This window comes from Oncorhynchus tshawytscha, unplaced genomic scaffold (genome assembly GCF_018296145.1).
Source record: "Oncorhynchus tshawytscha isolate Ot180627B unplaced genomic scaffold, Otsh_v2.0 Un_contig_4053_pilon_pilon, whole genome shotgun sequence".
Lineage (NCBI taxonomy): Eukaryota > Metazoa > Chordata > Actinopteri > Salmoniformes > Salmonidae > Oncorhynchus > Oncorhynchus tshawytscha.
The window spans coordinates 47,501-60,063 of NW_024608479.1; the positions used below are offsets into that span (position 1 = coordinate 47,501).

The 12,563-nt window shown below is 39.8% G+C and overlaps 1 pseudogene; it reads right to left on the reverse strand.

Annotated features, from left to right (window-relative positions):
• The window catches only part of LOC121843560, a 40,361-nt pseudogene extending 33,444 nt beyond the window's left edge, over positions 1–6,917 (reverse strand).
• Positions 6,918–12,563: the final 5,646 nt, after the last annotated feature.

Consider the following 12,563-nt stretch of genomic DNA (forward strand, 5'->3'; position numbering starts at 1 on the left):
AGACAGAGAGACAGAGAAAATATATAGTGTCTACATCTCTAACCTGGTTGAGTGTTTTCTGTAGATGTGGTGTTCCCATGCGGTCAGCTATGTGTCTGTATCCTGGATGAGACAGGAAGAACTTCCTCTCTGCACCCAGAGCTGCTTTAATATCCTTCCTGCCGTCAATATCCTTCTGACTACGATTCACCACCCCAATGTAACCTGGGAGGAGGAGAGGTGGTTATTACCCTGTTATAACCTGGAGGGAGCAGGTTATAACAGGAGTGTGTGTGTGTGTGTGTGTCACCCCTTCGTAGCGGCAGTAGTTTATTCTCTAGAATGTCCCGTGCATCAGTCCCCTCGTCCATCAGGTCCAGCTTGGTGATCACTCCGATGGTACGTAACCCTGGAAACACATAGGTCAACACAGTTCGTCGCCGTGGCAACATTGCACTCTCTCTCAAACACCTCTCCATCCCATTATATGAAAATATCAGGTCAGAGTTTGACCACTTTTCTGCAGCGAAAACAGCCAAATATTTCCAAATCGGATTTTAGTAACCACATTGTGGGCCTGTTAGAACACATACATCATAACGGATTTGCCTGACACACACACACACACAGACGTAACCCCTCACACACACTCTGCCCCCTCCTTACCTTGAGGGTCGACCTCCTTAGAAATCTTGAGAGCATCAGAGTTGGCCAGATCCTGGTTAGCTGGAGTCACAGCCAGGATCAGACAGGATTCTTTAGTTATGAACTGCATATAACAGGATCAGACAGGACTGTTTAGTTATTAACTGCATATAATAGGATCAGACAGGATTCTTTAGTTATTAAATGCATATAACAGGATCAGGACTGTTTAGTTATTAACTGTTTAGATTCATTAACTGCATATAACAGGATCAGACAGGATTATTTAGTTATGAACTGCATAACAGGATAACAGGATCAGACAAGATTATTTAGTTATGAACTGCATATAACAGTGTCAGACAGGATTCTTTAGTTAGTAACTGCATATAACAGGATCAGACAGGATTATTTAGGTAGTAACTGCATATAACAGTGTCAGACAGGATTCTTTAGTTAGTAACTGCATATAACAGAATCAGACAGGATTCTTTAGTTATTAACTGCATATAACAGGATCAGACAGGATTATTTAGTTATAAACAGCATATAACAGGATCAGACAGGATTCTTTAGTTAGTAACAGCATATAACAGAATTAGACAGGATTCGTTAGTTATAAACTGCATATAACAGAATTAGACAGGATTCGTTAGTTATAAACAGCATATAACAGGATCAGACAGGATTCGTTAGTTATAAACAGCATAGAATATATACATTTTAGTACATAACATAGAAGACAAGACTATATTACTTTAAAGAGGCAATTAGCAGTTGAAACAATAATAAAGCTATCTACTGACCCATGTTTCAGTAAAAAGCTGGGCCTGGAGAAATGTAACCCCTCTCAAATTCATAGGCAGAGCTATGGATGCAAGGACTGACCGTCCATGATATCAACATGATCGTTTTAACCATGTAATGAAGCCATATAGAGTTACATTTACATTTTACATTTCCATTGTTTACAACAATAACAACAACAGTAAAACAAGCTTCTCTTTTGGGATCTGATGCAGTGTGACAGTTGAACTAAGCTCAGGAAACACTAACACCTTATATTCAATATGTCAATATGTACATATCATTCACTTATATGTCCAAAAATGGATGTAGCAACTGTAGATTGCCCCTTTAACATATACTTAATTACCCCCTTTCCCTTTAACATTTCCTTAATTACCCCCTTTCTCTTTAACATATACTTAATTACCCCCTTTCTCTTTAACATATACTTAATTACCCCCTTTCCCTTTAACATAGACTTAATTACTTTAACATGTACTTTATTTCTCTTTGGATATGAACTACACACAACATAGAAGATACACTATATTACTTTAATATTTAAAGTGAATAGAGAATAGGGTGCCATTCTGGTCAAAAGTAGTGCACTATCTAGGGAATAGGGTGCCATTCTGGTCAAAAGTAGTGCACTATCTAGGGATATAGGGTGCCATTCTGGTCAAAAGTAGTGCACTATCTAGGGAATAGGGTGCCATTCTGGTCAAAAGTAGTTGCACTGCCATTCTGGTCAAAAGTATCTAGGGAATAGGGTGCCATTCTCTTCAAAAGTAGTGCACTATCTAGGGAATAGGTGCCATTCTGGTCAAAAGTAGTGCACTATCTAGGGAATAGGGTGCCATTCTAGAAGATCACTATAGTGCTTTAATATTTAGTGGGAATAGGGTGCCATTCTGGTCAAAAGTAGTGCACTATCTAGGGAATAGGGTGCCATTCTGGTCAAAAGTAGTGCACTATCTAGGGAATAGGGTGCCATTCTGGTCAAAAGTAGTGCACTATCTAGGGAATAGGGTGCCATTCTGGTCAAAAGTAGTGCACTATCTAGGGAATAGGGTGCCATTCTGGTCAAAAGTAGTGCACTATCTAGGGAATAGGGTGCCATTCTGGTCAAAAGTAGTGCACTATCTAGGGAATAGGGTGCCATTCTGGTCAAAAGTAGTGCACTATCTAGGGAATAGGGTGCCATTCTGGTCAAAAGTAGTGCACTATCTAGGGAATAGGGTGCCATTCTGGTCAAAAGTAGTGCACTATCTAGGGAATAGGGTGCCATTCTGGTCAAAAGTAGTGCACTATCTAGGGAATAGGGTGCCATTCTGGTCAAAAGTAGTGCACTATCTAGGGAATAGGGTGCCATTCTGGTCAAAAGTAGTGCACTATCTAGGGAATAGGGTGCCATTCTGGTCAAAAGTAGTGCACTATCTAGGGAATAGGGTGCCATTCTGGTCAAAAGTAGTGCACTATCTAGGGAATAGGGTGCCATTCTGGTCAAAAGTAGTGCACTATCTAGGGAATAGGGTGCCATTCTGGTCAAAAGTAGTGCACTATCTAGGGAATAGGGTGCCATTCTGGTCAAAAGTAGTGCACTATCTAGGGAATAGGGTGCCATTCTGGTCAAAAGTAGTGCACTATCTAGGGAATAGGGTGCCATTCTGGTCAAAAGTAGTGCACTATCTAGGGAATAGGGTGCCATTCTGGTCAAAAGTAGTGCACTATCTAGGGAATAGGGTGCCATTCTGGTCAAAAAGTAGTGCACTATCTAGGGAATAGGGTGCCATTCTGGTCAAAAGTAGTGCACTATCTAGGGAATAGGGTGCCATTCTGGTCAAAAGTAGTGCACTATCTAGGGAATAGGGTGCCATTCTGGTCAAAAGTAGTGCACTATCTAGGGAATAGGGTGCCATTCTGGTCAAAAGTAGTGCACTATCTAGGGAATAGGGTGCCATTCTGGTCAAAAGTAGTGCACTATCTAGGGAATAGGGTGCCATTCTGGTCAAAAGTAGTGCACTATCTAGGGAATAGGGTGCCATTCTGGTCAAAAGTAGTGCACTATCTAGGGAATAGGGTGCCATTCTGGTCAAAAGTAGTGCACTATCTAGGGAATAGGGTGCCATTCTGGTCAAAAGTAGTGCACTATCTAGGGAATAGGGTGCCATTCTGGTCAAAAGTAGTGCACTATCTAGGGAATAGGGTGCCATTCTGGTCAAAAGTAGTGCACTATCTAGGGAATAGGGTGCCATTCTAAAAGTCAAAAGTAGTGCACTATCTAGGGAATAGGGTGCCATTCTGGTCAAAAGTAGTGCACTATCTAGGGAATAGGGTGCCATTCTGGTCAAAAGTAGTGCACTATCTAGGGAATAGGGTGCCATTCTGGTCAAAAGTAGTGCACTATCTAGGGAATAGGGTGCCATTCTGGTCAAAAGTAGTGCACTATCTAGGGAATAGGGTGCCATTCTGGTCAAAAGTAGTGCACTATCTAGGGAATAGGGTGCCATTCTGGTCAAAAGTAGTGCACTATCTAGGGAATAGGGTGCCATTCTGGTCAAAAGTAGTGCACTATCTAGGGAATAGGGTGCCATTCTGGTCAAAAGTAGTGCACTATCTAGGGAATAGGGTGCCATTCTGGTCAAAAGTAGTGCACTATCTAGGGAATAGGGTGCCATTCTGGTCAAAAGTAGTGCACTATCTAGGGAATAGGGTGCCATTCTGGTCAAAAGTAGTGCACTATCTAGGGAATAGGGTGCCATTCTGGTCAAAAGTAGTGCACTATCTAGGGAATAGGGTGCCATTCTGGTCAAAAGTAGTGCACTATCTAGGGAATAGGGTGCCATTCTGGTCAAAAGTAGTGCACTATCTAGGGAATAGGGTGCCATTCTGGTCAAAAGTAGTGCACTATCTAGGGAATAGGGTGCCATTCTGGTCAAAAGTAGTGCACTATCTAGGGAATAGGGTGCCATTCTGGTCAAAAGTAGTGCACTATCTAGGGAATAGGGTGCCATTCTGGTCAAAAGTAGTGCACTATCTAGGGAATAGGGTGCCATTCTGGTCAAAAGTAGTGCACTATCTAGGGAATAGGGTGCCATTCTGGTCAAAAGTAGTGCACTATCTAGGGAATAGGGTGCCATTCTGGTCAAAAGTAGTGCACTATCTAGGGAATAGGGTGCCATTCTGGTCAAAAGTAGTGCACTATCTAGGGAATAGGGTGCCATTCTGGTCAAAAGTAGTGCACTATCTAGGGAATAGGGTGCCATTCTGGTCAAAAGTAGTGCACTATCTAGGGAATAGGGTGCCATTCTGGTCAAAAGTAGTGCACTATCTAGGGAATAGGGTGCCATTCTGGTCAAAAGTAGTGCACTATCTAGGGAATAGGGTGCCATTCTGGTCAAAAGTAGTGCACTATCTAGGGAATAGGGTGCCATTCTGGTCAAAAGTAGTGCACTATCTAGGGAATAGGGTGCCATTCTGGTCAAAAGTAGTGCACTATCTAGGGAATAGGGTGCCATTCTGGTCAAAAGTAGTGCACTATCTAGGGAATAGGGTGCCATTCTGGTCAAAAGTAGTGCACTATCTAGGGAATAGGGTGCCATTCTGGTCAAAAGTAGTGCACTATCTAGGGAATAGGGTGCCATTCTGGTCAAAAGTAGTGCACTATCTAGGGAATAGGGTGCCATTCTGGTCAAAAGTAGTGCACTATCTAGGGAATAGGGTGCCATTCTGGTCAAAAGTAGTGCACTATCTAGGGAATAGGGTGCCATTCTGGTCAAAAGTAGTGCACTATCTAGGGAATAGGGTGCCATTCTGGTCAAAAGTAGTGCACTATCTAGGGAATAGGGTGCCATTCTGGTCAAAAGTAGTGCACTATCTAGGGAATAGGGTGCCATTCTGGTCAAAAGTAGTGCACTATCTAGGGAATAGGGTGCCATTCTGGTCAAAAGTAGTGCACTATCTAGGGAATAGGGTGCCATTCTGGTCAAAAGTAGTGCACTATCTAGGGAATAGGGTGCCATTCTGGTCAAAAGTAGTGCACTATCTAGGGAATAGGGTGCCATTCTGGTCAAAAGTAGTGCACTATCTAGGGAATAGGGTGCCATTCTGGTCAAAAGTAGTGCACTATCTAGGGAATAGGGTGCCATTCTGGTCAAAAGTAGTGCACTATCTAGGGAATAGGGTGCCATTCTGGTCAAAAGTAGTGCACTATCTAGGGAATAGGGTGCCATTCTGGTCAAAAGTAGTGCACTATCTAGGGAATAGGGTGCCATTCTGGTCAAAAGTAGTGCACTATCTAGGGAATAGGGTGCCATTCTGGTCAAAAGTAGTGCACTATCTAGGGAATAGGGTGCCATTCTGGTCAAAAGTAGTGCACTATCTAGGGAATAGGGTGCCATTCTGGTCAAAAGTAGTGCACTATCTAGGGAATAGGGTGCCATTCTGGTCAAAAGTAGTGCACTATCTAGGGAATAGGGTGCCATTCTGGTCAAAAGTAGTGCACTATCTAGGGAATAGGGTGCCATTCTGGTCAAAAGTAGTGCACTATCTAGGGAATAGGGTGCCATTCTGGTCAAAAGTAGTGCACTATCTAGGGAATAGGGTGCCATTCTGGTCAAAAGTAGTGCACTATCTAGGGAATAGGGTGCCATTCTGGTCAAAAGTAGTGCACTATCTAGGGAATAGGGTGCCATTCTGGTCAAAAGTAGTGCACTATCTAGGGAATAGGGTGCCATTCTGGTCAAAAGTAGTGCACTATCTAGGGAATAGGGTGCCATTCTGGTCAAAAGTAGTGCACTATCTAGGGAATAGGGTGCCATTCTGGTCAAAAGTAGTGCACTATCTAGGGAATAGGGTGCCATTCTGGTCAAAAGTAGTGCACTATCTAGGGAATAGGGTGCCATTCTGGTCAAAAGTAGTGCACTATCTAGGGAATAGGGTGCCATTCTGGTCAAAAGTAGTGCACTATCTAGGGAATAGGGTGCCATTCTGGTCAAAAGTAGTGCACTATCTAGGGAATAGGGTGCCATTCTGGTCAAAAGTAGTGCACTATCTAGGGAATAGGGTGCCATTCTGGTCAAAAGTAGTGCACTATCTAGGGAATAGGGTGCCATTCTGGTCAAAAGTAGTGCACTATCTAGGGAATAGGGTGCCATTCTGGTCAAAAGTAGTGCACTATCTAGGGAATAGGGTGCCATTCTGGTCAAAAGTAGTGCACTATCTAGGGAATAGGGTGCCATTCTGGTCAAAAGTAGTGCACTATCTAGGGAATAGGGTGCCATTTGGGGAATAGGGTGCCAGTTGGGACCGTAACCACAGTCTCTGACCTGCATCAGCATGTCTCTGATCTGGTGCTCGATGTCGACTGGCTGGTCTCCCACCGCTACCTTAGTCATCCCTGGTAGATCTATAAGAGTCAGGTTTAACACTGAGGAGGGAGGGAGGGATAGAGGGAGTAGGGATGGGAGTAGGGAGAGAGGGATGGGAGTAGGGAGAGGGAGAGAGGAAGGGAGGGTGTGTGGGAAAGGGGGGAGGATAGAGGGAGGGAGAGAGAGAAGGGGGGGAGGGACAGAGAGAGAGAGAGAAACAGAGAGAGAGAGACAGAGAAACAGACAGAGAGACAGACAGAGAGAGAGAGAGAGAGAGGGAGAGAGAGATTAAATTATTCAATTCAAATGGAAAATGTATTTGCTTATTGTACATCAATCTACAGAGAGGGAGGTTTACACTGTAACAGGGGTGTTCACAAAGAGCTGTAGATGGGCCTTGGGGTGAGAGATGTGTACCTAACCTGACCTGAGAGATGTGTACCTAACCTGACCCGAGAGATGTGTACATAACCCGACCTGAGAGATGTGTACCTTGGCTAACCCGGGAGATGTGTACCTAAACTAACCTGAGGGATGTGTACCTAACCTAACCTGAGAGATGTGGACCTAACCTAACCTGAGAGATGTGGACCTAACCCGACCACTGACTGTAGCAGAACATAGGATCTCAATGTAGATGTCGGTTGCAAGAAAACCATGGGAGACTGGTAGGGAGTATCTGATAGACTCAGTCCTAGATATATCAGTGAACCTTGGGAGACTGGTAGGGTGTATCTGATAGACTCAGTCCTAGATATATCAGTGAACCTTGGGAGACTGGTAGGGAGTATCTGATAGACTCAGTCCTAGATATATCAGTGAACCTTGGGAGACTGGTAGGGTGTATCTGATAGTCAGTCCTAGATATATCAGTGAACCATAGAATATATCAGTGAACCATGGAGGCAATAGGAGAGACTGGAGACAGAGTCAATGCAACAGCTGTTCTGCCATAGACTCAGCAACAGCATAGAATAGACTATAGTAACCATGGAAGACTAGTAACAGTATGGAACTAGACTATAGTAACAGATGGAAGTCCTAGATATATCAGTGAACCATGGAACTAGACTAAGCTAACCATGTGAACCATGGAGGAATAGACTATAGTATCATGGAACAGGAGACTATAGTAACAACATGGAACAGACTATAGTAACAGCCATGGAACTAGACTATAGTAACAGCATGGAACTAGACTATAGTAACAGTATGGAACTAGACTATAGTAACAGTATGGAACTAGACTATAGTAACAACATGGAACTAGACTATAGTAACAGCATGGAACTAGACTATAGTAACAGCATGGAACTAGACTATAGTAACATGGAACTAGACTATAGTAACATGGAACTAGACTATAGTAACAACATGGAACTAGACTATAGTAACAACATGGAACTAGACTATAGTAACAGCATGGAACTAGACTATAGTAACAGTATGGAACTAGACTATAGTAACAGTATGGAACTAGACTATAGTAACACATGGAACTAGACTATAGTAACATGGAACTAGACTATAGTAACATGGAACTAGACTATAGTATGGAACTAGACTATAGTAACAGTATGGAACTAGACTATAGTAACAGCATGGAACTAGACTATAGTAACAGTATGGAACTAGACTATAGTAACAGTATGGAACTAGACAATAGTAACATGGAACTAGACTATAGTAACATGGAACTAGACTATAGTAACATGGAACTAGACTATAGTAACAGTATGGAACTAGACTATAGTAACAGTATGGAACTAGATTATAGTAACAGCATGGAACTAGATTATAGTAACAGCATGGAACTAGACTATAGTAACAGCATGGAACTAGACTATAGTAACAGCATGGAACTAGACAATAGTAACATGGAACTAGACTATAGTAACATGGAACTAGACTATAGTAACAACATGTAACTAGACTATAGTAACTAGACTATAGTAACAGTATGGAACTAGACTATAGTAACAGTATGGAACTAGACTATAGTAACAGTATGGAACTAGACAATAGTAACATGGAACTAGACTATAGTAACATGGAACTAGACTATAGTAACATGGAACTAGACTATAGTAACATGGAACTAGACTATAGTAACAGTATGGAACTAGACTATAGTAACAGTATGGAACTAGACTATAGTAACAGCATGGAACTAGACTATAGTAACAGTATGGAACTAGACTATAGTAACAGTATGGAACTAGACAATAGTAACATGGAACTAGACTATAGTAACATGGAACTAGACTATAGTAACATGGAACTAGACTATAGTAACAGTATGGAACTAGATTATAGTAACAGTATGGAACTAGACTATAGTAACATGGAACTAGATTATAGTAACAGCATGGAACTAGACTATAGTAACAGCATGGAACTAGACTATAGTAACAGCATGGAACTAGACTATAGTAACAGCATGGAACTAGACAATAGTAACATGGAACTAGACTATAGTAACATGGAACTAGACTATAGTAACAACATGGAACTAGACTATAGTAACAGTATGGAACTAGACTATAGTAACAACATGGAACTAGACTATAGTAACAGCATGGAACTAGACAATAGTAACATGGAACTAGACTATAGTAACAACATGGAACTAGACTATAGTAACAGTATGGAACTAGACTATAGTAACATGGAACTAGACTATAGTAACATGGAACTAGACTATAGTAACATGGAACTAGACTATAGTAACAACATGGAACTAGACTATAGTAACAACATGGAACTAGACTATAGTAACAACATGGAACTAGACTATAGTAACATGGAACTAGACTATAGTAACAACATGTAACTAGACTATAGTAACTAGACTATAGTAACAGTATGGAACTAGACTATAGTAACATGGAACTAGACTATAGTAACTAGACTATAGTAACATGGAACTAGACTATAGTAACAACATGGAACTAGACTATAGTAACAACATGGAACTAGACTATAGTAACAGTATGGAACTAGACTATAGTAACATGGAACTAGACTATAGTAACAACATGGAACTAGACTATAGTAACAGTATGGAACTAGACTATAGTAACATGGAACTAGACTATAGTAACATGGAACTAGACTATAGTAACAGTATGGAACTAAACTATAGTAACAGTATGGAACTAGACTATAGTAACATGGAACTAGACTATAGTAACATGGAACTAGACTATAGTAACATGGAACTAGACTATAGTAACATGGAACTAGACTATAGTAACATGGAACTAGACTATAGTAACAGTATGGAACTAGACTATAGTAACATGGAACTAGACTATAGTAACTAGACTATAGTAACATGGAACTAGACTATAGTAACTAGACTATAGTAACAGTATGGAACTAGACTATAGTAACAGTATGGAACTAGACTATAGTAACAGTATGGAACTAGACAATAGTAACATGGAACTAGACTATAGTAACATGGAACTAGACTATAGTAACATGGAACTAGACTATAGTAACATGGAACTAGACTATAGTAACAGTATGGAACTAGACTATAGTAACAGTATGGAACTAGACTATAGTAACAGCATGGAACTAGACTATAGTAACAGTATGGAACTAGACTATAGTAACAGTATGGAACTAGACAATAGTAACATGGAACTAGACTATAGTAACATGGAACTAGACTATAGTAACATGGAACTAGACTATAGTAACAACATGGAACTAGACTATAGTAACAGTATGGAACTAGACTATAGTAACAACATGGAACTAGACTATAGTAACAGCATGGAACTAGACAATAGTAACATGGAACTAGACTATAGTAACAACATGGAACTAGACTATAGTAACAGTATGGAACTAGACTATAGTAACATGGAACTAGACTATAGTAACATGGAACTAGACTATAGTAACAACATGGAACTAGACTATAGTAACAACATGGAACTAGACTATAGTAACATGGAACTAGACTATAGTAACATGGAACCTGACTATAGTAACATGGAACTAGACTATAGTAACATGGAACTAGACTATAGTAACAACATGGAACTAGACTATAGTAACAACATGGAACTAGACTATAGTAACAACATGGAACTAGACTATAGTAACATGGAACTAGACTATAGTAACAACATGTAACTAGACTATAGTAACTAGACTATAGTAACAGTATGGAACTAGACTATAGTAACATGGAACTAGACTATAGTAACTAGACTATAGTAACATGGAACTAGACTATAGTAACAACATGGAACTAGACTATAGTAACAACATGGAACTAGACTATAGTAACAGTATGGAACTAGACTATAGTAACATGGAACTAGACTATAGTAACAACATGGAACTAGACTATAGTAACAGTATGGAACTAGACTATAGTAACATGGAACTAGACTATAGTAACATGGAACTAGACTATAGTAACAGTATGGAACTAAACTATAGTAACAGTATGGAACTAGACTATAGTAACATGGAACTAGACTATAGTAACATGGAACTAGACTATAGTAACATGGAACTAGACTATAGTAACATGGAACTAGACTATAGTAACAGTATGGAACTAGACTATAGTAACATGGAACTAGACTATAGTAACTAGACTATAGTAACATGGAACTAGACTATAGTAACTAGACTATAGTAACAGTATGGAACTAGACTATAGTAACAGTATGGAACTAGACTATAGTAACAGTATGGAACTAGACAATAGTAACATGGAACTAGACTATAGTAACATGGAACTAGACTATAGTAACATGGAACTAGACTATAGTAACAGTATGGAACTAGACTATAGTAACAGTATGGAACTAGACTATAGTAACAGCATGGAACTAGACTATAGTAACAGCATGGAACTAGACTATAGTAACAGTATGGAACTAGACTATAGTAACAGTATGGAACTAGACAATAGTAACATGGAACTAGACTATAGTAACATGGAACTAGACTATAGTAACATGGAACTAGACTATAGTAACAACATGGAACTAGACTATAGTAACAGTATGGAACTAGACTATAGTAACAACATGGAACTAGACTATAGTAACAGCATGGAACTAGACAATAGTAACATGGAACTAGACTATAGTAACAACATGGAACTAGACTATAGTAACAGTATGGAACTAGACTATAGTAACATGGAACTAGACTATAGTAACATGGAACTAGACTATAGTAACAACATGGAACTAGACTATAGTAACAACATGGAACTAGACTATAGTAACATGGAACTAGACTATAGTAACATGGAACCTGACTATAGTAACATGGAACTAGACTATAGTAACATGGAACTAGACTATAGTAACAACATGTAACTAGACTATAGTAACTAGACTATAGTAACAGTATGGAACTAGACTATAGTAACATGGAACTAGACTATAGTAACTAGACTATAGTAACATGGAACTAGACTATAGTAACAACATGGAACTAGACTATAGTAACAACATGGAACTAGACTATAGTAACAGTATGGAACTAGACTATAGTAACATGGAACTAGACTATAGTAACAACATGGAACTAGACTATAGTAACAGTATGGAACTAGACTATAGTAACATGGAACTAGACTATAGTAACATGGAACTAGACTATAGTAACAGTATGGAACTAAACTATAGTAACAGTATGGAACTAGACTATAGTAACATGGAACTAGACTATAGTAACATGGAACTAGACTATAGTAACATGGAACTAGACTATAGTAATAGTATGGAACTAGACTAT